Source organism: Schistocerca gregaria, chromosome 9 (genome assembly GCF_023897955.1).
Source record: "Schistocerca gregaria isolate iqSchGreg1 chromosome 9, iqSchGreg1.2, whole genome shotgun sequence".
Taxonomy (NCBI): Eukaryota; Metazoa; Arthropoda; class Insecta; order Orthoptera; family Acrididae; genus Schistocerca; species Schistocerca gregaria.
The window spans coordinates 100450765-100477965 of NC_064928.1; positions in this window are offsets into that span (position 1 = coordinate 100450765).

Consider the following 27201-nt stretch of genomic DNA (forward strand, 5'->3'; position numbering starts at 1 on the left):
TTCAACACGATACCACAGTTCATCAAGAGTAGTGAATGGCGTATTGTGACGAGCCAGTTGCTTGGCCACCATTGACCAGACGTTTTCAATTGCTGAGAGATCTGGAGAATATGCTGGCCAGGGCAGCAGTCGAACATTTTCTGTATCCAGAAAGGCACGTACAGGACCTGCAACATGCGGTGGTGCATTATCCTGCTGAAATGTAAGTTTCGCAGGGATCGAATGAAGGATAGATCCACGGGTAGTAACACGTCTGAAATGTAACGTCCACTGTTCAAAGTGCCGTCAATGCGAACAAGAGGTGACCGAGACGTGTAACCAATGGCACCCCAAACCATCACTCTGGGTGATACGCCAGTATGGCGATGACGAATACACGCTTCCAATGTGCGTTCACCGCGATGTCGCCAAACAGGGATGCGGCCATCATGATGCTGTAAACAGAACCTAGATTCATCCGAAAAAATGAAGTTTTGCCATTCGTGCACCCAGGTTCGTCGTCGAGTACACCATCACAGGCGCTCCTGTCTGTGATGCAGCGTCAAGGGTAACCACAACCATGGTCTCCGAGCTGATAGTCCATGCTGCTGCAAACGTTGTCGAACTGTTTGTGCAGATGGTTGTTGTCTTGCAAACGTCCCCATCTGTTGACTCAGGGATCGAGACGTGGCTGCACGATCCGTTACAGCCATGCGAAATAAGATGCCTGTCATCTCGACTGCTAGTGATATGAGGCCGTTGAGATCCACCACGGCATTCCGCATTACCATCCTCAACCCACCGATATCACATTCTGCTAACAGTCATTGGATCTTGACCAACGCGAGCAGTAATGTCGCGATACGATAAACCGCAATCGCGATATGCTACAATCCGACCTTTATCAAAGTCGGAAACGTGATGGTACGCATTTCTCCTCCTTACACGAGGCATCACAACAACGTTTCACCTAGCAACGCCGGTCAACTGCTGTTTGTGTATGAGAAATCGGATGGAAACTTTCCTCATGTTACCACGTTGGTGTCGCCACCGGCGCCAACCTTTGTGTGAATGCTCTGAAAAGCTGATCATTTGCATATCAGAGCTTCTTCTTCCTGTCGCTTAAATTTCGCGTCTGTAGCACGTCATCTTCGTGGTGTAGCAATTTTAATGGGCAGTAGTGTAGTTTACATGAGGTTTACGAAATCAATAAAAAAGTGATGTACCCTGCTCCTTCCCTATTTACCTAGTGGGAAGAAATTCCTCCTTCTAGGCATCCCTTCATCTGATCAATTAAATATATTTACAAATAAGAGTGTCCTCTCTCGTATTTACTTGAACAGCTGCCACCTACGTTCCTCTGTTAATGTTCTGGATGGATAGACTTTGCTAACATGTAGGACAGTGCGACCCCTCATCCCAGAATTCCCTCCCTGACAGCTTCTTCGCCAAGGAGCTGGAGGATGAAGATGTTAGGTATACCTGGCCTCATCCACACAGACAACTAAATATGATCCTAGAACCCACCTACTGCGAGCCAACGAATAGAGAGTACCAGAAAAGACGTGTTTTGGTAGAATATGGCTGGCGCAGTTGTAAGCTTACTAGCGTACATTTTTCGACAGGTAAGATCATCTAGGAGGCTGGAATTACCCGATCACTTGCAGTGTTTAAGCTCCCCCACAAAAATTTATTGCAAACACTGCTGAACTATTTGTAGCAGGAAAGAAAAAAATATCAAATCCAACGTTTCAAAATATACATATGCCAATTACTACTTTTTATTTTATGTATGCACGGCTATGCACACATACCGGTTCGCTGATAAAAAAAAATCATTGCTAAGTTTCCACTTAAGAACCTAGTCAAGATTGCGTTGTTTTTCTTGGAAAATGATTTTCAGAGCTGTATATTTATTTTCCCACTTCCTAGTATTTAACAGCGAGAAAGTAATTTAATAACAAATTATCATAATGACCCAGATGTTCCACGTGATGAACTTATAACAGCGTAAACATCAGTAAATATAAATAGTCACTTAATAATCAGAGATAGTAAACGTAAGTAATAGTTACTCACTAACGTAATTTTACTTCTGTGATAGCTCGTATCAGTCTTTATGATTCTAATTCTGTGCACCTTATGTATGGTTTATCATACTAGTATAGACTACCAGAAGGAAATTCCATTTACAGATTGTAGAAAAAGTAAGAGTACAATAAACTGCTACAGAAGAAACGGAATATGAAAACCTGAACTTAGAACCTGACGCTATTATTAAGACCGCTAAGAAACACATTCCTAGGGGTATTAGAAAGCAGTATACAGGGTGGTCCATTGATTGTGACCGGGCCAAATATCTCACGAAATAAGCATCAAACGAAAACACTACAAAGAACGAAACTCGTCTAGGTTGAAGGGGGAAACCAGATCGCGCTATGGTTGGCCCGCTAGATGGCGCTGCCATAAGTGAAACGGATATCAACTACGTTTTTTTTTTAAATAGGAACCCTTATTTTTTATTACATGTTCGAGTAGTATTTTAGTTGGACCACTTTTATCGCTTTGTGCCAGATGGCGCTGTAAAAGTCACAAACGTATAAGTACGTGGTATCACGTAACATTCGGCCAGTGCGGACGGTATTTGCTTCGTGATACATTACAGGTGTTAAAATGGACCGTTTACCAATTGCGGAAAAGGTCGATATCGTGTTGATGTATGGCTATTGTGATCAAAATGCCCAACGGGCGTGTGCTATGTATGCTGCTCGGTATCCTAGACGACATGATCCAAGTGTTACGCTATTTAAGGAAACAGGAAGTGTTCAGCCACATGTGCAACGTCAACCACGACCTGCAACAAACGATGATGCCCAAGTAGGTGTTTTAGCTGCTGTCGTGGCTAATCCGCACATCACTAGCAGACAAATTGCGCGATAATAGGGAATCTCAAAAACGTTGGTGTTGAGAATGCTGCATCAACATCGATTGCACCCGTACCATATTTCTACGCTCCAGGAATTGCATGTCGACGACTCTGGACGTCGTGTACAGTTTTGCCACTGGGTACAAGAGAAATTACGGGACAATGACAGATTTTTTGCACGCGTTCTGTTTAGCGACGAAGCGTCATTCACCAAAAGCGGTAACGTAAATCGGCATAATATGCAACGGAAAATCCACGATGGCTGCGACAAGTGGAACATCAGCGACCTTGGCGGGTTAATGTATGGTGCGGCAGTATGGGAGGAAGGATAATTGGCCCCCATTTTATCGAAGGCAATCCAAATGGTGCAATGTGTGCTGATTCCCTTCTTATTGTTCTACCGATGTTACTACAAGATGTTTCACTGCATGACAGAATGGCGATGTACTTCCTGCATGATGGGTGTCCGGCACATAACTCGCGTGCGGCTGAAGCGGTATGGAATAGCATATTACATGACAGGTTGATTGGTGGTCGAGGCACCATACCATGGCCGCACTTTCACCAGATCTGAAGTCTCAGGTTTCCTTTCTGTGGGGGAAGTTGAAGGATATTTGTTATCGTGATCCACCGACAAAGCCTGACAACATGCGTCAGCGCATTGTCAATGCATGTGCGAACATTACGCAAGGAGAACTATTCGCTGTTGAGAGGAATGTCGTTACACGTATTGCCAAATGCATTGAGGTTGACGGCCATCATTTTGAGCATTTATTGGATTAATGTGGTATTTGCAGTAATCACGCTGTAACAGCATGCGTTCTCAGAACTGATAAGTTCACAAAGGTACATGTATCACATTGGAACATCCGAAATAAAATGTTCAAGCGTACCTACGTTCTGTATTTTAATTTAAAAAACCTACCTGTTACCAACTGTTCGTCTAAAATTGTGAGTCATATGTTTGTGACTATTACAGAGCCATCTATCACAAAGCGAAAAAAGTGGTCCAACTAAAACATTCATATTTCTTTACTTACTACACGAATATGTAATAAAATGGTGGTTCCTATTTAGAAAGAAACGTAGTTGATATCCGTTTGACCTATGGCAGCGCCATCTAGCCGGCCAACCATAGCGCCATCTGGTTTCCCCCTTCAAGCTAGATGAGTTTCGTTCTTTGTAGTTTTTTCGTTTGAGGCTTGTTTTGTGAGATATTTGACCCGGTCACGATCAACAGACCACCCTGTATGGAGTGAAGCTAGTGAACGGCTGTATGAAGACTACGAGAAGAGCGGAAAATCTGAAGTCGCAGATGACCTCCTGCAGAGCCTGGACGAATCTAGGAGTGTATAAAGTCGAATTTGAAAAAAAAAAAATTTTTGTGTACTTCTACTACTACTAGGCTAATTACTGTTTAGCTCTACAGGAGCTTTATACAGAAATGTTTCCCACACCACCCTGTATTGTCTTTCTATGTGTGTGTGAGTAACTGTATGTTCACTGATGTGGGTAAATACATACATCGTACACAGGGCGATGTGTGAAAGTGATAGCGACTACACGCTCCCGCTGTTGTAGCAATCGGCTCCAGATGCTGCAGATACCGTGTTGAGCTGAAAGTGGTAACCAAAGTACGGAGAAATATTCTTCGGGGCTCTGTTGCATAGCAAGCAGATTGCTTTCAGTTCTGAGGATCGTCCAGGTACTATTGTGGATTTGAATGATCCGTGAAGTGACTTCTTTTCCGAAGAAACTATTTCACTAGAACTGAACGTTCCCGTCGGAACTGTTCTCAAGCTGGTATTTATTATTAAATCGTAATAGAAGTATACGCTGGGTGTATAATAACACGTACCTTCTCGAAATGGACAATATTTTATTGTTCTATTAACTAATTTCTTTCCATATACATATATATTTTACAATGTGAATCAAAAACTCGCAATGGCGTCGATTTTTACGTCACAGAAAGGCTCTCTTCTAGTAAAATTTACTCGTAAGAAGAACAAAAGCTCTATATCCTCAGAATAACTATGTGAGCGCTGACCGCCACAGAGTAATAAACAATCTCTCTCTCTCTCTCTCTCTCTCTCTCTCTCTCTCTCTCTCTCTCTCTCTCTCTCTCTCTCGCACTGTCACAGCAAGTTACGCTGCCCGATACATCATAAGGGTCAAGTGGAGGAACGCCACTGAAACACTGCATTTTAGACGCTCTAGCAGAAAAGCATGGAGCCTTCTGAAGAAACTCTGAGCTAACTCTCGTGTACCACAAACTAAACCAAGTATTATACCAGACGAAATTGCAGCAATATAGTGTAGAGCACCTATCGATAAAGAACACCCACGTGAAATAAAGAAAGAACTAAACACATTAAAGAAAAACAGTCGTGAACAACAAGACTTGCCAAACCGTTCACAGTCACAGAAACGCTACAGGTCTTACATGGCATAAGAAACAGCAAGGCCCCTGGTCTCGACAACGTACACCGAGTCCCTAACACACTGTAGACCAAAAACAAAAATATGGCTGACGACATTTTATTCCCACATACTCCAGTCAAGAGTTTTGCCAAAAGAATACAAGAGGGCAAAGATTATTGCCCCTCCAACCAGGGCGACAAACCAGAAAGCTACAGACCCATCGCTTCCTTACGTATAGCATATAAACTGCTTGAGCGTCTCCTTTACATCTACATCTACATCGACATGGTTACTCTGCAATTCACATTTAAGTGCTTGGCAGAGGGTTCATCGAACCACAATCATACTATCTCCCTACCATTCCACTCCCGAAGAGCGCGCGGGAAAAACGAACACCTAAACCTTTCTGTTCGAGCTCCGATTTCTCTTATTTTATTTTGATGATCATTCCTACCTATGTAGACTGGGCTCAACAAAATATTTTCGCATTCAGAAGAGAAAGTTGGTGACTGAAATTTCGTAAATAGATCTCGTCGAGACGAAAAACTTCTTTGCTTTAATGACTTCCATCCCAACACGCGTATCACATCTGCCACACTCTGTCCCCTATTACGTGATAATACAAAACGAGCTGCCCTTTTTAGCACCCTTTCGATGTCCTCCGTCAATCCGACCTGGTAAGGATTCTAACGAGTGTAGTGTAAGCTGTCTCTTTAGTGGACTTGTTGCAGCTTCTAAGTGTCCTGCCAATAAAACGCAACCTTTGGCTCGCCTTCCCCACAATATTATCTATGTGGTCTTTCCAACTGAAGTTGTTCGTAATTTTTACACCCAGGTACTTAGTTGAATTGACAGCCTTGAGAATCGTACTATTTATCGAGTAATCGAATTCTAACGGATTTCTTTTGGAACTAATGTAGATCACCTCACACTTTTCGTTATTTAGCGTCAACTGCCACCTGCCACATCATATAGAAATCTATTCTAAATCGCTTTGCAACTGATACTGGTCTTCGGATGACCTTACTAGACGGTAAGTTACAGCATCATCTGCGAACAACCTAAGAGAACTGCTCAGATTGTCACCCACGTCAACAGATTAAATCCAATCATATCGGAATGTGTGCCTATCAACCAAGCCGGCTTCAGACCGAATCGCAATTTCGTTCATTGAGCGGGGCTATGAATAACGCCTGAAAATTGGTGCAGTTTTAGTCGATTTGACAGCAGCATATGATACTGTCTGGAGAGAGGGTGTACAATATAAATGCCTAAAAGCTACTAGATGTAAAACTGTGACGTCTCTTTTAGAGAACATGCTGTTAAATAGAGTCTGACAAATCTCAATGGGTGACTTTTTCAGCAAATCAAAACTCCTGAGTAATGGTCGCCCCCAAGCATCAGTGCTTGGGCCTGTGCTGTTGAATCTCTATGTAACCGACCTACCAGCTACTGTATCCAGAAAATTTATTTACGCGGATGACATCACTCTTGCGTGCCAACACACTACCATGACTACTCTTTCTTATCCGAGATCTGCAATTGATGGCTGAATACTTCAGGAAATGGCGATTAATCCCAAGCGCACTTAAAACGGAGACCTCATGCTTCCAAGTAAGTATTAGGCTGGCTGGAACACCTCTACAGATATCTCTGAATGGTACTGCGGTCCTTACAATTCCCATCCAAAATCTTTGGGCTTAACATTGGATCGCACTCTCTCTTATAAAAAAACACCTATCAAACTTGATCGCAGAACTGAAATCCCGAAACGACATCCTCCACAAACTAGCGGGAACGACCTGGGGAGCTGGTGCAGAGACACTCCGCACCACAACTCTATGGTTGGTCTACTCAACAGCTGAATACATCTACATCCACATCTAAATACATACTCCGCAATCCACCATACCTCCTACCACAACTAGTATCTTCTCTCCCTGCTCCACTCCCAAACAGATCGATGGAAAAATGGCTACCTATATGACTCTGTACGAGCCATATTCTCTGTTATCTTTGTGGTCTTTCCGCGAAATGTAAGTTGGCGGCAGTAAAATTGTACTGCGGTCAGCCTCAAATGCAGGTTGTCTAAATTTCCTCAGTAGCGATTCACGAAAAGAACGCCTCCTCTAGAGACTCCCACCCGAGTTCCTGAAGCATTTCTCTAACACTCGCGTGATGATCAAACCTACCAGTACCAAATCTAGCAGCCCGCCTCTGTATTACTTCTATGTCCTCCTTCAATCCGACCTGATAGGGATCCCAAATGCTCGAGCAGTACTCAAGAATAGGTCGTATTAGTGTTTTATAAGCGGTCTCCTTTACAGATGAACCACATTCTACCAATGACGACCATCCGCCTTCCCAACAACTGCCATTACATGGTTGTCCCATTTCCTATCGCTCTGCAATGTTACGCCCAAATATTTAATCGACATGACTGTGTCAAGCGCTACACTACTAATGGAGTATTCAAACATTACGGGATTCTTTTTCCTATTCATCTGCATTAATTTACATTTATCTATGTTAGCTGCCAATGGAATCGTATATTTGTCATCGCCATACTGGCGTATCACCCGGCGTAATGGTATGGGGTGCCATTGGTTACACGTCTCGATCACCTTTTGTTCGCATTGAAGGCACTTTGAACAGTGGACGTTAAACTTCAGATGTGTTACAACCCGTAGCTCTATCCTTCATTCGTTCCCCGCGATACGCTACATTTCAGCAGGATAATGCACGACCGCATGTTTCAGGTCCTGTACGGGCCTTTCTGGATTCAGAAAATGTTCGACTGCTGCTCTGGCCAGCACATTGTCCAGATCTCTCACCAATCGAAAACGTCTGCTTAATGGTGGCCGAGCAACTGGCTCATCACAATATGCCAGTCACTACTCTTGATGAACTGTGGTATCGTGTTGAAGCTGCATGGGCAGCTGTACATGTACACGCCATCCAAGCTGTTTGACTCAATGCCCAGGCGTATCAAGGCCGTTATTAGGGCCAGAGGTGGTTGTTCTGGGTACTGATTTCTCAGGATCTACACACCCAAATTGCGTGAAAATGTAATCACATGTCAGTTGTAGTATAATATATTTGTCCAATGAATTCCCGTTTATCATCTGCATTTCTTCTTGGTGTAGCAATTTTATTGGCCGCAGTGTATTTTCACCAAAGAAGAGCAACGTTTAATGATTCGTGTTTTGTGGCCTTAAGGCGTATCAGGGACCGAAATTCATTGAAGGCTTTCGGTACAGCACGGGAACAGTGTTTTGCCACAGCGGAATCTTAGAATGGATTGAAAAATTCCGAAATGGTCGCACAAATGTTACGCACGATGAAGGAGCCGGACGAACGTTTACCGCCACAAATGAAGAAACGATTGGGTGTTCACGTGAATTGATCTCTTAGACAATTAACTATTGACGAAGTGGCACATCGCCTGCAAATTAGTCACGGTTGCGCCTACGAAATCATCCCCGACAGACTTGGGTTTGATAAAGTTTCTGCAAGATGGGTCACAAAACAAAGCACACAGTTGCGTCAAAAAACGCGCTTGGCAAAAAACATTTGGATCGCTGTGGTAACGAAGGGAACTACTTCTTAGACAGGATCATCACTGGTGACGACACATGGATCCATCATTACGAGCCGGAGAGTAAACGGCAGGGTATGTAATGCAAATATCCAAATTCGCCGTGCAAGAAAAAGTTGCACACTCAACCGTCCGTAGTTATGATATTGGCCCTTCTGACAGTCACCCCTCCCCCCCCCCCCCCTTGTTTACAAGTTGACAATGACCGTCAAATATGAATTTTGACCCGCGTCGGGATATGGCATCCGAATCCGAAGAAAATTATGATTATCCCGCGGGAAACAGGAGACGTTATAACTTGATCGTTATTGAATGAGCAATTTCGTTGACTAACGATCGGTAAATGAAATCATGGAAATAATGTGGAAATAAATTTTGCCAGTGGAAATTTTGCCGAAAGAAATGATTAAGTTGTAAAAGCAATGAAAAATTACGATCGCCATCTCAACTAATGAGCGACAGTACTGTTAAGTACGTGAATAATTGTGTCAAAAATAAAGGTTACCTGTTTGTAGTGCAGCAGGTGGAACGGGTACTTTTACGTAAGTGCTGTGTCAGGCTCAGTATTCATATAAAATAATGTCATAACAATCTATCTACACTTATTTTGTTTATAATTTGTCAGCTAAGTGCAATGCTGACAACACAGATAATTATCTATCGAGATTTTGAACAGTGGACTGTCATTCTGTCTTTAAAATTAGGTACTTTGGACAGTTTAATCTACTGATAATGAAATATATTGTCATTAATTGATTAACTATGTTTTGAATGATAATAATTCATTATCATTGGGGGATTGTCAGGTGGAATAAACTTTATAGTTTCATGAAATATCTTTGAATTACCTTCAGCTGAATATGCACTGAAATAAATCTTAACAATCAAATTTATTGCTTCAGTCTATTATTAAGTTACTACGGTTGGCGTAAGCTTATTTAGTGCAACAATTAACTACGATAACCAGTCTGAAATTTACTCTTCACCATCAATGCAAATAATTTGATAATTAACGTATTTTTTCTTGATAATGGCGTGACACACTCGATTCAATAAGCTCAGAATTGGGAGGAACCTACTTGGTGTTATTGTCGGGTGGAATGTAACTGCAACACTTTGATTATAAAGTGCTTGTTGTTAATTGTTCACCTTGAGAGAAAAGCACAGTGACTGGCAAGCCTCCTACAATTTTATCCTACGAAAATTACGTAGCTCTTACTTCCCTCGCTGTCCGTATATCGACGGAAGTCCACGGCAGCGATACAATGTGGCAGCGGGCTTTTACTGTTGCGACTTGGGCCCACAGTGCACTTCGCATTTAAGCCCTCGTTTCTTCAGCACTATGCCCATGAATCCCTAATAACTTGCCCGGCCATGCTTCCAGATATGCCGACCATTACTTTCCCGTCGTACTTAGATCCACACACTAGCCCTTGGATGTAACACAGCTAGGACTAGCAGCACTCGACTGTACGTCTTACTCCGAGCACGGAGTCACTGCTACTGCTGCCCGCTGGCGCGCTCCCGCACCCAAGACAAAACAACCTGACTTCAACGTTAACTAAATATGTCCTGACTTGCCAGTGTTAAATATTACACAATTTAAACATAGTATTTACAATACATATTTACACTAGACAATACATCGTATAAAAACAGTTTCATGTGTTAAGTAAGCTAAAAATTTCATAGCAAGGACTGCGTTGTAGCGTCACACACTCAAACAGGCATTAAGGGGCCGTCGATTTGCCTCAGACGAAGCAGTCACAGAAGCGGTGCATTCCTACCGCGCAGCTCAACCGAGAATCTGCTTTTGTGAGGGCATCAGGAAGCTTGTACAACAGTGGACGAAGTGCTTGTTCTTGTAAGTTTCCTATTTGATTAGAATAAAATTTTATAACTTCTTTGCGGATAATAATTAACTTACCCTCGTTTGTTTCTTACGTCTGTCTTTTGTTTAGTTGAAACCTTTAATTTCAAATCAAGATAAAGGCACTAATAACTGTACTCTGTACATTTGCTGTGGTGATTTACTTATTATTAATGAAAAGTTAATGTCACACAATGATACTGAGCTGTCAGGTCAGAGGAGTGTTCTGAACACAATTTCGACACAAAGCAGCTCAATAGGCTGTGGAGTGGAAGAGGTAGGCTACCAATAAAACAGTGCATCACCATTGACTAGACATTTAGTGAACACATGTCAGGTATTACCCAAAAGGAACAATCAGTACATATTACAAAATAATATTCTTTTCCTTTAAGTCACTCAAACATTTAAACAGGCAAATAGCAATCATTTAACTGGAAGCCTTTTAACAAAGCGAGACTAGAAAATTTGAATGGTGAGTTAACATCATATTTAAAAAGGCTCTGATCGAGCACATACACTCCTGGAAATGGAAAAAAGAACACATTGACATCGGTGTGTCAGACCCACCATACTAGCTCCGGACACTGCGAGAGGGCTGTACAATCAATGATCACACGCACGGCACAGCGGACACACCAGGAACCGCGGTGTTGGCCGTCGAATGGCGCTAGCTGCGCAGCATTTGTGCACCGCCGCCGTCAGTGTCAGCCAGTTTGCCGTGGCATACGGAGCTCCATCGCAGTCTTTAACACTGGTAGCATGCCGCGACAGCGTGGACGTGAACCGTATGTGCAGTTGACGGACTTCGAGCGAGGGCGTATAGTGGGCATGCGGGAGGCCGGGAGGACATACCGCCGAATTGCTCAACACGTGGGGCGTGAGGTCTCCACAGTACATCGATGTTGTCGCCAGTGGTCGGCGGAAGGTGCACGTGCCCGTCGACCTGGGACCGGACCGCAGCGACGCACGGATGCACGCCAAGACCGTAGGATCCTACGCACTGCCGTAGGGAACCGCACCGCCACTTCCCAGCAAATTAGGGACACTGTTGCTCCTGGGGTATCGGCGAGGACCATTCGCAACCGTCTCCATGAAGCTGGGCTACGGTCCCGCACACCGTTAGGCCGTCTTCCGCTCACGCCCCAACATCGTGCAGCCCGCCTCCAGTGGTGTCGCGACAGGCGTGAATGGAGGGACGAATGGAGACGTGTCGTCTTCAGCGATGAAAGTCGCTTCTGCCTTGGTGCCAATGATGGTCGTATGCGTGTTTGGCGCCGTGCAGGTGAGCGCCACAATCAGGACTGCATACGACCGAGGCACACAGGGCCAACACCCGGCATCATGGTGTGGGGAGCGATCTCCTACACTGGCCGTACACCTCTGGTGATCGTCGAGGGGACACTGAATAGTGCACGGTACATCCAAACCGTCATCGAACCCATCGTTCTACCATTCCTAGACCGGCAAGGGAACTTGCTGTTCCAACAGGACAATGCACGTTCGCATGTATCCCGTGCCACCCAACGTGCTCTAGAAGGTGTAAGTCAACTACCCTGGCCAGCAAGATCTCCGGATCTGTCCCCCATTGAGCATGTTTGGGACTGGATGAAGCGTCGTCTCACGCGGTCTGCACGTCCAGCACGAACGCTGGTCCAACTGAGGCGCCAGGTGGAAATGGCATGGCAAACCATTCCACAGGACTACATCAAGCATCTCTACGATCGTCTCCATGGGAGAATAGCAGCCTGCATTGCTGCGAAAGGTGGATATACACTGTACTAGTGCCGACATTGTGCATGCTCTGTTGCCTGTGTCTATGTGCATGTGGTTCTGTCAGTGTGATCATGTGATGTATCTGACCCCAGGAATGTGTCAAAGTTTCCCCTTCCTGGGACATTGAATTCACGGTGTTCTTATTTCAATTTCCAGGAGTGTATTTTAAAACGAAAGACTTCCTTTAAGGAACCAGCGATCAAAATTACATAATCCTCAACAACTATATTACATCCAAGACATTTAAGATTATACAGTAATATATAACATCAGAGAGCTTCCCTTCCTGGGACAATGAATTCACGGTGTTCTTATTTCAATTTCCAGGAGTGTATTTTAAAACGAAAGAGTTCCTTTAAGGAACCAGCGATCAAAATTACATAATCCTCAACAAGACATTTAAGATTATACAGTAATATATAACATCAGAGAGCTGCAGTCCCAAGTTTTGAGCAGCACGTTTCAGATGGACTGCACTGCAACAGTACAATACAAGTCCCTCAGAGGATCTCCCCACACAGGAAGTCATTGCCGCAATCGACAAAATATCAACATCATTCCATGTACAGACCTAAAACAAACTAAAAGCTCTCTTAAGTTTGGTACAGTTAATTCCCTTTCAACATAACATATATCACAAGTCTAGCCCTAGGACGGCACCGAAACCCTGCAATTTCGCACACGAAAACTAGAGCGGTGCACTCATCACGTATCCTTACAAAATCTAAGAACAGACAGCCGGCTCTCCAATAGCGGAACATTTGACCACGCACAGCGTGCAGGTTTGCGGGATGCTGATCTCGCCCTTAACCTCAACACCAGTTCAAATACTAGTCAGCCTACAGTCTTGAACCACCATACACATTCCTTCTGTTACTGCATAAAAAGCCAATGTGATAGGCAAACAGACCAGCATATGATAAAAGCTTAAGCAATTTCCTTACTAGACAACCCTTATGAATAGTAGCCGTAAATTTTTCTTTTTTAAACGTGAGCGCACCCACAATCAAAAGAGAAACAACGCCAATCATAAGGACAGTAGCACATAAGCAAGTAGGAATGGTAACTTCTGCTTACATTGGCTACAAATCAGCGCGCGATTTAACACACCAGAGAACAGTCTTTACAACATAACCATCAATACAATAGCAAATTACTCATACGTGTACTTCCCCAGATTTCGATTCGAAAAGCCATAGACAAAACGTGGAGAACGTATCACTTACACCAACACAATGGTGCTCCCTCAGTTACCCCAAATAACTGATTCCCTTAGTTGCACAGCAAAGAACCAGACCTAATGAAACCACCACAGTTTTGGCCTCTAAATCGTCACAGCACAAGTGAGACTCAATCACAAATATAATTTTACACCAACAGTTCCCGTATAGTCAATACAAGCGCCTGATTTCCACCCGTATATAACGGCAGGCAGCAACATCGTACGGAGAAGAGTGTAGCCACAAGCTCTTACCAATTATCTTCTCCAAAAGCAGCCACCGCAACTCCCGGGAACCACTGGGACATCCAATGTAAAAATCGTCACTCCTTCACCCAAATTACAGGACGGCCGCTTCCCGCTGCTTGCTACGGCGCCTTCCGTTCAGATCCAACTTGTATATCTCCGTGCGGCAGGTCCGGTCCCACACTCGCTGCGTCAACCTGACAACCGTCTCCCACCACGTCCCGGAGCACACCCCCCACAGGACCTCGTCTCGTTACTCCTCACGTAGGCCCCAGAGGGCGCTGCTTACCGCCCTGACCGTGGCGGGAAAGATAAACCACCAGAGTGACACTATCGGTATGAGCCGACACGGCTCAGATACTTTCGTACCAAATTTTCTTTTTTTACAAAAGAAGTCAAGAAGACGAAGCTGGGAAATTCCATTCAGATCTTACAGAGGCTGTCACATACATGACGTAACGCAAGTCATGGGATAGCCATGTCTACACACGCAGACGGCTGCAGTATCGCATAAACAAGGTACGAAAGGGCAGTGAATTGCCGAAGCTGTCATCCATAGCAAGATCATTCATGTGAAACGGTTTGCGACGTCATTACGGCCGCACGATGGGAGTTAACAGACTTTGAACGTTGCATGGTAATTGGAGCTATGCGCACAGAACATTGCATTTCGGAAATCGTTAGGGAATTCAATATTTCGTGATACACAGTGTCAAGAGTACGCCGAGAATACCAAATATCAAGCAGTACCTCCCTACTAAGGACAACACAGTGGCCGGTGGCCTTCACTTAACGACCGTGAGCAGCGGCCTTTGCATAGAGTTGTCAGTGCTAACAGTCAAGCAACACTGAGTGAAATAACCGCACAAATAAATGTGGACATATAACGAACGTATCCGTTGAGACAGTTCGTTAGGTCTTCTAGTCAGTGAAGATAAGACAGAATACATGGTTCCGAGCAAGTCAGCGAGAGATAGGGACCCGCTCACGGTGGACAGTCTCCGATTCAAAAAGTCAGATACTATCAAATACCCTGGTAGCCTCTGCAGTGATCAGAACCGCTGTGAGATTCAGATAAATGCAAGGACTGTTGGAGGCACACTTTAGCCTTCAGGATGTGCTGAAGAAAAGATCCCTGTCAAGAAGTTTTAAGATCAGGCTGTACCAAAGTATGATTATGCCAGTGGTTATGTACGGTTGTGAAAGCCTCACCTTAAGGAGAACAGATGAAGAGAAACTACTTGTTTTCGAACGAAAAATCCTCCGAAAAAATATATGGTCCTGTGATAGATTCACAAATAGCGATATGGAGAATTCGAAAAAACCATGTGTGAAAAGAACTTTGTGCAGAGTCTGACATTATGAAAAGAATAAGAAGAGGAAGGTTGACCTGGGCTGGACATGTAGCAAGGATAGACTGGAGGATACCCCACGATGTGTTCCTTGGAGTTTTAGCTGGAAGGAGGTAACGGCGACGACGGCGGGCGAGACGGAAGGACAATATTGACAAGGACAGCGAGGACATGGGACTTGGATCGGCTGAGTGGTGGCAGGAGGCTCCCAACCGGAAATGATGGAGGAGTTTGGAGCAGGCATTTGGTCACTAAGGCCCAAGCCACGGGTAACTAAGTAAGTTTCCTTTAATTTACGTCTAAGGTCACAATCTTTTTCGTTTAACAGATTACCGGCTTTGGTCTTTAATGACCATCATCAGATCTGCAGCAAAAATGGGAAAAATATAAATACACTCGCAAACTGTATACAGCTTAAGAACAATACATAGTACATAAGTGCAAGCCCCAAAAACATTGCTGGCGCAGTAGCGAGTATGAACGCAGATCTTTGCTCTGTTTCTCGATGGGCACAGAACCTAGGTCTGAAACTAAACCCCAAGAAATCTCAGGTCATACTTATATCTCATCCAAAGTTAATCAGCCGGTACTTTCGCGAAACAGTCCCTAAAATACTCCTCAATGGTACCCAACACCATACCAAAAAACAGTAAAAGACCTTGGAATAATCTTGGATGAACACCTAAACTGGGAAGAACAAAGAGTCACAGCTTGCCGGAAATCGCTCTCCTCCCTACATGCAATTCAAAAATTTAGAAAAATATTTCCAACCCATGTTAAACAAAAATTAGTCCAAACACTAGTCTTGCCTAATCTTTACTACTGCGATGTAGTTCAACACGGCACAAATAGTGAAAATTCTAGATGCCTCGAGCTAGTGATGAATGCTTGCGTTAGATACGTGTGCAATATTCGGTTGTATGATCATATCAGTCCTTCATACTCCCAGCTAGGTTGGATATGCCCACATAAGGCACGCGATCTCCACACGATGTGCTTACTTCATCGATTTCTTAGCCACTGGTGCCCCCAATACTTATCTTCTCACATTAAACACCTATCATCATTCCACAATCGCAACACCAGATCGGATACGTCTATCATCTTGGCTGTACCTTTACATAACACAAAATCTTTCTCCGTGTCATTCTCCATCTCAGCCATACGACTATGGAACGCTCTCCCCTGTGATCTGCGTCTTATCCAGAACTACTCAACATTCAAGAGGGAACTCAAAACTTACATATTAGGGACGGTATAGCCACCATTCTTGTGCCCCTCCCATCTCTTACTTTCTCCTCTCCATCACAGCTTCGAATTTTACCGTTCTATTTCTCTTCCTCAAACCTATCTACCTCTTATATATCTCTTTCACCCCACTCTATCGTCTTATGTCTCTGCTCGATGAGAATAACTCACAAGCTGCAAGAACATAACGAGAAAATTCCCAACTAACAATGGGACTGACATTCAGAAAAGAAAAGTATGTTTACTTTCATATACATAGTCATTATTATTATTATTATTATTATTATTATTATTATTATTATTATTACTATTATTATTGTTATTATTGATTGTTATAATTATTTTTTATTGTTATAATTATCATTGTACTACTGTTATAATATCGATTTTTTTCTTTAACATCAATACTGCATAATAGGCTATATGTCCTTAATGTTAAGTAGAAACTCTAACTCGTTCAATCTGAGTATGCCTGGTTAGGTGTAAGAGAGGGCCTGAAGGCCCTAATCTTGCCAGGTAAAATAAATGCATAAATAAATAAAAGTAGTACTGACAAAATTTACATTTGTGCGCTTTAACCGTCCCATAAGCAAGCTTTTTCACATCTCTATTTTACCAAGCGGGGTATCTGGACTACCCCAAAAGAATTTTGTGTTTTATTGTAATATTTGTTCTCAGATTTCGTTATTTCCATTGAATGGGTTTATTTAGTATTGAAAAACAGCTTTTCAGTTATTAGAAGTATTTAATCAGGTCACAGATACAAAGGGAAAAAAATATCTTTCACTAAATTCAGTCCTCAACGAACAAAAAATTAATAATCTATGTACCTCAACAGTCACTGCAGCAAAATAACACAAGACTTTTTTCAACTTTTCAGTCAAGTACATTTTTGCACTGCATGCACTTGACAGTAACAGTTTCTTCTCTGTGTATATTACAAATAGATTTCTTGCACGTTGTACAACAGAATCTTGTTTTCCGATCTTCGTTTCTCTTGCAATCTTGACATCGTTGTGGCATTGGTAATTTGGATCACTGGGTCTGGATCACTGCTGTAGGAACTGCAATACCACAAGCTTTCAGTGCCTCTTGTACATCTTTATGAAGACCATTGATATTTTTTGCTCTCTCTTCCATGTTGCCTTTGCTGAGTCCAAATGCCAGTTCAGTCACAAAAAGTTTACGTCGGCTTCTGTTATTCTTCTGCCACTCAGAAAATTTTTGAATGTACAGAATACATGGATTTATTGCTACAATATCTACCATTTCCATAAATATTCTTAGTGGCCACCGCTTCGTTCCTCTAACACAACTGTATTCTCATGTCATTTTGTCCCCATTATCTGCAGCACCTTTGGTTTTGTTGTAGTGCAGCATGATTTCGGGTTTGTGTTCACTTTCTTCACCACTCACTTGTCTCTCATTACGCTGAGTGGAGAGTAGTATTACTGCCTTTCCCTTCTTTCGAACATAGGAAACTAGGGTCAAGTAATTTGTGAAACCAAACATTGAAGAGTGAACTTCTCTCTTTCTGTTTGGCAAGAATTCCTTCGAAATCTCTTTCTTATTGGAATGCAAGGTACCAACCAATGTCGTGTTTCATTTCAGTAGTTTAGCAGCCAATGTAAAACTGGTGAAAAAATTATCAGTTGTTACACCTTGACTGTTATTCATAAGTGGTTCCATCAGATCCAAAACAACTCTCTGTCCTTGATTCACTTCCCGAGTATTGTCCACCATTCCTGCGTAAATTTGGATCCGTAATAAGTAAGATGTCTACACATCAGCACAAACACAAATTTTAATGCTTTACTTGCCAGGCTTGCTCTTCATATAAACCCAAAAAGAGCAGTTTCCTCGGCACGTTGCTAATCGTTCATCAATAGTCACGAATTCATAAGGATAAAAGTTCTTGCACAAGTTAGATTGAAATTTGTCGAACACTACCCTGATGGCTTGTAGCTTGTCCTCTGTTTCTTCAGTTCTCTGTGCTTTTGTGTCTCTGTTGTCAAATCGCAAGAATTTCAGTATAGACAAAAATCGGTTTCTTGACATGGCAGCAGAAAAGAGTAGTTGCCGAAAGGCAACATTACCTCCTGACGGATCGGAAGCACATGTGCGATGTCCATCAGTTCGACCAGCTCCTATTAGAATTGTTAATACAGCGTACACTTCAGTTGCATTTATATGTTTCAATGTCGTTTTCTTCGAAGAATGAGCTGCATTCTACAAAGAATTACTCGTTTGGCTTTCTTGTTCATTTCTTCTACAATGATTATCGCGATTTCTGGTGAGATAAATAATAAAAATGGCTCTGTTATTGTTTTGATTGTTTTTCCATCATTCACTGGGCCAGGTGTTATGTTCAAAATGTTGCGACGTCGACGCAGCCCACCTTTTGGTGGTTCACTAGAAAATTGTAGTCCACTTCTAGGAACAAACAAACCTCCAGTGTCTTCGTCTTCTTCTTCTTCTTCTTCTTCTTCATCCTCTTCTTCTTCTTCTACCTGTTCACGTGAATGTGTAGTGTCTTCTGATATTTCATCATCAGCTTCATCTGATGCTATAATATGGACTTTGTCAAGAGGTTCCATACATTCATTCAGTTCATTATCAATGTCCAATTGATTTTCATCGTCATGATCTCTTCGCTAGAAAGCCCTTTGGACACCCTTACTTGCAGATGAAATACTGACTCGTTTAATGTCAGCTCAACAGTGAACGTCAAATTCAACTCAACAATAGTAACCAGTAACAATAACAAACGTATCTATGGCAAAACTCAACAAAGAAGATGAATGACAGATATATTTACCAAAACCTTCTTTTTCTGCAAATGAGAAAATAAGATGTTTCATACTAAGCGGGGTAGTCTCTCAATCCCACCAATAAATGACTTGAATAACAATGATAAAATAAAAAAAAAATTACAGTCGTGAGTGAATTCAACGTCAATCATTTTAGTCCAAAGTCATGAAACCACAGGCATGTGGACCTTCAGATAATATTATTATAGGGAAAAAATAATATTATTAGAACCATTTTGAACAGATAACGCCTTATTAAGCTTAACAGGTGTATCCGCAATTTCTAATTTCGCCACCCCAGCGGCTTCACAAGCCATTTTTGTTTCAGCTATTACTCCCTCAGTATTTGCCTGATTAACATGTGGACTGATGTTATGTTGTAGGCCTTTATTCAGCAACATATTTTCATCACTACTCAGTACAATACCTGTTAAATTAGCTACCCTGTGATTGAAACGATGTTGCCCAATGCCATCCTTACTTTTCACAAAATGTACGTTCTTAGGTTTGATCAATTTAGCTAATTTTTTGTTATGCCTCTCTGTAATTTTCTCGACATTAATCCTAACTCTGATAGCAGTCTCTTTCCACACAAATTGAAACTGGCTACAAGAAAGGTTGTCACTTAATTCGTTACTAGTTTCATTTGTGGCTCCTTTAGCGATTTGTTTTATGTTGTTTAATATTAGCGGGTTCAAAATCAACGGTGTTTAATATTTATGTCATTGTCTAGAATATTGGCACTAGAGCATACATCAACCAATGCTTTTAACACTTCGTCTTTTTAACAATATTACTTTTGTCGTGTTCTTCTTTTTATTGCTTTTTATTACTATAACACCTTTTATACATTATAAGCTTACGCCAGACTTTAACCATTGTATGCCCCATTTCAATTAATTATTGATGGTTCAAATGGCTCTGAGCACTATGGGACTCAACTGCTGTGGTCATTAGTCCCCTAGAACTTAGAACTACTTAAACCTAACTAACCTAAGAACATCACACACATCCATGCCCGAGGCAGGATTCGAACCTGCGACCGTAGCAGTCCCACGATTCCGGACTGCGCGCCTAGAACCGCGAGACCACCGCGGCCGGCAATTAATTATTGAAAACTAGTGTATGCCGACATGAGAAATATCTGGTGAGCTTACAACACAAACATCTTGTGGCTACTGTACGGCAGCTTGTTTTAAACAGTAGTTTCAGTGACAACATGACTAGTGCATGTGATGTGATTTATATGTATTTGACTGTGGTGGTGCTAATTCCGCATTTAACATTTGACGATGCTACTATGGCTGCAGTACATTAGGACTTTGTTTTTATGAAACAGGTATGGCTCTTCAGATTTAAAGTGCACAAATGTAAATTTTGTCAGTACTACTTTTCAATATGCTCTATGTGTTGTTCTTAAGCTGTATCAAGTTTGCGAGTGTATTTATATTTTTCCGACTTTTGCTGCAGATATGATGATGGTCCTTAAAGACCGAAGCTGGGAATCTGTTAAAGAAAAAAGATTGTGACCACAGACATAAATTAAGGGAAACGGGTCACTGTGTTTTTTCGCGACGATGTCGCAGCTTGTGAAGTAAGTAACTGATCCGTTAGGACAGTACTGAAAAATTGCCGTTAATGGGCCGTGGCACACGCCCCCTTTGCTAAGAGCACGACATCGCCCTTAGCACTGTCTCCTGTGGTCTTGACCATGTCCGTTGGATCCTATACTACCGGAAAGCCGTGGTCTCGTCAGATTAGCCCAGATGGTGAGAGCTGATGGTAAGGTTCGAGTGTGGTGCACACTCCACGAAGCCATGCACCCACGTTGTCACCAAGACATTGAAGGAGCTGGTGGCGGCTCCATAAAGGTGTGGGCTGTGTTTACATGAAATGCACTGGGTACTTTGGTCCAACTGAACCCATCATTGTTTGTAAGTGGTTATGTTCGGCTACTTCGAGACCACTTGCGTTCATGGACTTCGTGTTTCCCCAAACAACGATGTGATTGGCCACACTAGTTGGCGGCAGGTTTGACGAACACTCTGGACAATTCGAGTTAACGATCTGGCCACGCAGATCGCTCGACATGAATGCCATCGAACATATGTGAGACATAATCGAGTGGTCAGTTCGTCCGCAAAATCCTGCACCTGCAACTCATTTGCAGTGCTGGACCGGTTATAATAGTCAGAGGAAACTGGAATGCAGTTGTAGTGGAAAGAGTAGAACAAAAGGTTACAGGAATATGGGCTTGAGATAAGGAATAAGAAAGGAAAAAGACTAATTGAGTTCTGTAACAAGTCTCAGCTAGTAATAGCGAATACCCTGTTCAGGTATCGCAAGAGGAGGAGGTATACTTGGAAAAGGCCGGGAGATACGGGTAAATTTCAGTTAGATTACATCATGGTCAGACAGAGATTCCGAAATCAAATACTGGACTCTAAGGCGTGCAGAGAAGCAGATACAGGCTCAGATTACAACATAGTAGTGATGAAGAATAGGCTGAAGTTTAAGACAAAATTCGGGAAGAATCAGGACGAAAAGAAGTGGAATACGGAAGTACTAAGGAATGACGAGATACGTTTGAAGTTCTACACTACTGGCCATTCAAATTGCTACACCACGAAGATGACGTGCTACAGACGCGAAACTTAACCGACAGGAAGAAGATGCTGTGTGATACGCAAATGATTAGCTTTTCAGAGCATTCACTCAAGGCTGGCGCCGGTGGCGACACATACAACGTGCTGACATGAGGAAAGTTTCCAACTAATTTCTCGTACACAAACAGCAATTGACCGGCGTTGCCTGGTGAAACGTTGTTGTGATGCCTCGTGTACGGAGGAGAAATGCGTACCATCACGTTTCCGACTATGATAAAGGTCGGATTGTAGCCTATCGCGATTGCGGTTTATCGTATCGCGACATTGCTGCTCGCGTTGATGGAGATCCAATGACTGTTAGCAGAATATGGAATCGGCGGGTTTAGGAGGGTAATGCGTAACGCCGTGCTCCATCCCAACGGTCTCGTATCACTAGCAGTCGAGATGACAGGCATCTTATTTCGCATGGCTGTAATTTGATCGTGCAGCCACGTCTCGATCCCTGCGTCAACAGATGGGGACGTTTGCAAGACAACAACCATCTGCACCAACAGTTCGACCACGTTTGCAGCAGCACGGACTATCAGCTCGGAGACCATGGTTGCGGTTACCGTTGATGCTGCATCACAGACAGGAGCGCCTGCGATGGTGTACTGAATGACGAACCTGGATGCAGGAATGGCAAACGTTATTTTTTCGGAAGAATCGAGGTTCTGATTACAGCATCTTCATGGTGTCATCCCTCTTTGGAGACATCGCGTTGAACGCACATTGGAAGCGTGTATTCGTCATCGCCAACTGGCGTATCACCCGACGTGGTTGTATGGGACGGGCATTGGTTACACGTCTCGGCCATCTCTTGTTCACATTGAAGGTACTTTGAACAGTGGACGTTACATTTCAGATGTGTTACGACCGGTGGATCTACCCTTCATTCGATCCCTGCGAAACCTTACATTTCAGCAGGATAATGCACGACCGCATGTTGCAGGTCCTGTACGAGCCTTTCTGGATACAGAAAATATTCGACAGCTACCCTGGCCAACACATTCTCCAGATCTCTCACCAATCGAAAACGTTCGGTCAATGGTGACCGAGCAACTGGCTCGTCACAATACGCCAGTCACTACTCTCGATGAACTGTGGTATCGTGTTGAAGCTGTATGGGCAGATGTACCTGTACATGCCATCCAAGCTCTGTTTGACTCAATGCCCAGGCGTATCGAGGCCGTTATTACGGCCAGAGGTATTGATTTCTCATGATCTATGCACCCATATTGCGTGAAAATGTGATCACATGTCAGTTCTAATAAAATATACCGGGCGATCAAAAGATCTGCATAAATTTGAAAACTGAATTAAATGACGGAATAATGTAGATAGAGAGGTTCAAATTGACACACATGCTTGGAATGACATGGGGTTTCATTAGAACCAAAGAAATAATGTTCACAAAATGTCCGGCAGATGGAAATACGTGATTCTGGTTTTGTAACTGCTACTGTGACGGGTGAGAGGTACGCAGATGTGTTACAGAATCGCATCTTGCCAGCGTCGATGATAAACACCTGCTGGAATGTACAATGTTTATGAAGGATGGCGCTCCACGGCATATTGCTAGACGCGTGAACGATCTCTTGCGCGCGTCGTTTGTTGATGATCGTGTGCTCAGCCGCCACTTTCGTCATGCTTCGCCTCCCATGTCCCAAGACCTCAGTCCGTGCGATTATTGGCTTCGGGGTTACCTGAAGTCGCAAGTGTATCGTGATCGACCGACATCTCAAGGGATGCCGGAAGACAACATCCGACGCCAATGCCTCACCATAATTCCGGACATGCTTTACAGTGCTGTTCACAACATTATTGCTCGACTACAGCTATTGTTGAGGAATGATGGTGGACATATTGGACATTTCCTGTAAAGAACATCTTCTTTGCTTTGTCCTACTTTGTTATGCTAATTATTGCTATTCTGATCAGATGAAGCGCCATCTGTGGGACATATTTTGACCTTTTTCTAATAAAACCCCATGTCATTCGAAGCATGTGTGTCAATTTGTACCTCGCTATGTACATTATTCCGTGATTTATTCAGTTTTCAAATTGATACTGATCTCTTGTTCACCCGCTATTTGTCCAATGAAGACCCGTTTATCATCTGCATGTATTCTTGGTGTAGCAATTGTAATGGCCAGTAGTGTAGAAGCAGCATGTCTGCAGGGGTATTGTTGACTCCTTCTCGCGTCGAGCTGGTCGCCTGAGCGGGAGAGTCGCGTGTTGTTGTCAGGGTGACCTCTGGCAGGCTCGGCTGCTGGGTTGGTCGACGTTCCCAGGACTGAGGGCTCTGTCTGGGAGGGACCCGTCTGGTCGCACGCCCTCAGCGGTCGCCCTGTGGCGTGCCACGAACCAGGGGTTTCCTATCTGCGGCGTCGCGTCGCCAGATCTGGGCCGCCAGCTGGCCACTGTCGCTCCCGTCGCGTGCAGCCTTGCGTACTGGCGTGACCGCGCAAGCCGCCACCGGAAGCACGACAAAGTCACGCTGGACGCGTGGATGCGTGGCGCCCAAATTACACTGACAGGAATACATTATTTCTGCTTGCACTTCGTCGTAAATCAGTGCTCTACCTCCACTTTCGTGGCGAAAGCCGAGATGTTCCTCTCGACACTCACCGATCCCCGTTCAGTAAGAAATCTCGAGGTTCCACGAAGGGCGTCTCGACGTATATCCAAATTATCCATTAGTTATAGGTGGAGACTTTAGTCTGGTGTCCATTGACTGGGAAAATTACACGTTTATCACTGGGGGCAGAAGCAGAGACTCGTGTGAAGTTATTCTAGTAGAGCGCTCTCAACAAACAAGGGGGAGGTCTCAGACAGGGCCAACCGATTCGGCTCAGATTTGGCAGGTTGCTTGTGTGCAACCTAAAACGAAGGGCCAACACCCCCGCGTTTCTGAGAAAATCACCCCTAAAGGTTATGACGAGCAATCGACTCAAAATTGAAGGGATCGATAGATAATTGTAAACAGAGCATTTTTCATCGTCAGGTATGGGGTTCGCAAACGCAAACTTTTCCAGAAATCGAGGAAAGAAACTTTTACAACTGCCGCTTCTGTACCCACATTGTAAACGCTTTTCGCCGACAGCGCTGGCAGCGCAACGGCAGAGGTATCTGGCTGGGGATCGGAAAACCCGGGTTCGAATCTGGAAGAAACCTACCGGATGTTATTCTTTTCATTTGTAGTTTTACATATCTCAGTTGATAGGGATAGGAGTGTTAATAAGGTAAGTAAATCAACAAGGAATCATAATAATAAGGTAGGCAAACTAATTTCCCAAACACCGTGAGTTAGTAAAGTATTAAACTTTTAAGCCTTGTCACATGAAAACAACTCCGAGAAAAAGTGCTGCGACTTCCTCACGAGGGATCAGAGATAGCCAACCGCGCGACGCTTGTTTACAGCGAGGCACGGGACAGAACGCACTCGGGGAGAGTTATGTTGTCCCGGTTGCCTCTTCGTCATATCATAGTTGTGAGCCTGGAAGAGCGAAGGTGTCCAGTTCGAACCTGATAGAAGTCAATCGGAAAGAGTTGTTTTCCGTCATTAGGCTGCCGCGAACCTCGTGTATAGATGTAGTGATTTTTCCACCGTTAATGCGCCGAATGAAATACGTTTTGTGAATGAATACAATGTTCTTCCGTGAGTAACATATGACGGGTTCTGTATGTAGTTTCTAGTAATAAGCTCGTCTGTTTATACCGTAATAACTAGTTATTGTTTCTTGTGTCATATCTTTCAGTTGCATAATCTGAATAATAGAGGATGTACATCAACTAGCGCTGTAATATATAGTTGAAAGCCTGTGGCAAGCGGGAAGTTACCGACGCTGTGTTTTGGTTTGTAAAAGTGTTGCAAGACAGATGCATTATCACTGCACTACCGGAAGCAGGCAGTTTTGTTTTTCGGCGTTCCAGATTGATAGGAGCGCTTATCGTTGTGCGATTTTTTGCAGATGAAGAACGGAATGGCTTTGGTTGATACTGAATTACTATACCATGAAGACGAAGCACAAGGTGATTCAGTGGAAGATATCCCAACCAGTGAATCGCAAAACGGTCATAGTACTTTGGAAATCTCCACTTCACTGGTAATATGTGCTTCATCTGTTCCCGATAAGTATTACGAACCGGTTACTAAACGATTGAACTACGGCGCAATACCCCTTGAAGTAAAAGTAAAGGCGGTAGCGCTAGCCAGGAATCATCCAAATTGAAACTTAAAAACAGTGGAAAAGAATGGAGTAAGAGCAACCCTGAAAAGGAAGAAGGACTTGAAATAGTGGGAAAGTGATGTCTTTAAAGGAGGGACAAGATACGACAAATAACAGGCGATAAATAAGTGGACATACGACCGATTTGTCGAATCTTGTTGTCGTAACGAGAATGTAACGAGAATACTTCATCTACATCTACATCCATACTCCGCAAGCCACCTGACGGTGTGTGGCGGAAGGTACCCTGAGTACCTCTATAGGTTCTCCCTTCTATTCCAGTCTCGTATTGTTCGTGGAAAGAAGGATTGTCGGTATGCTTCTGTGTGGGCTCCAATCTCTCTGATTTTATCCTCATGGTCTCTTCCCGAGATATACGTAGGAGGGAGCAATGTACTGCTTCACTCTTCGATAAAGGTATGTTCTCGAAACGTTGACAAAAGCCCGTACCGAGCTACTGAGCGTCTCTCGTGCAGAGTCTTCCACTGGAGTTTATCTATCATCTCCGTAACGCTTTCGCGATTACTAAATGATCCTGTAACGAAGCGCGCTGCTCTCCGTTGGATCTTCTCTATCTCTTCTATCAACCCTATCTGATACGGATCCCGCAATGCTGAGCAGTATTCAAGCAGTGTGCGAACAAGCGTACAGTAACCTACTTACTTTGTTTTCGGATTGCATTTCCTTAGGATTCTTCCAATGAATCTCAGTCTGTAATCTGATTTACCGACGAACAAATTAATATGATCATTCCATTTTAAATCACTCCTAATGCGTACTCCCAGATAATTTATGGAATTAACCGCTTCCAGTTGCTGACCTGCTATTTTGTAGCTAAATGATAAGGGATCTATCTTTCTATGTATTCGCAGGACA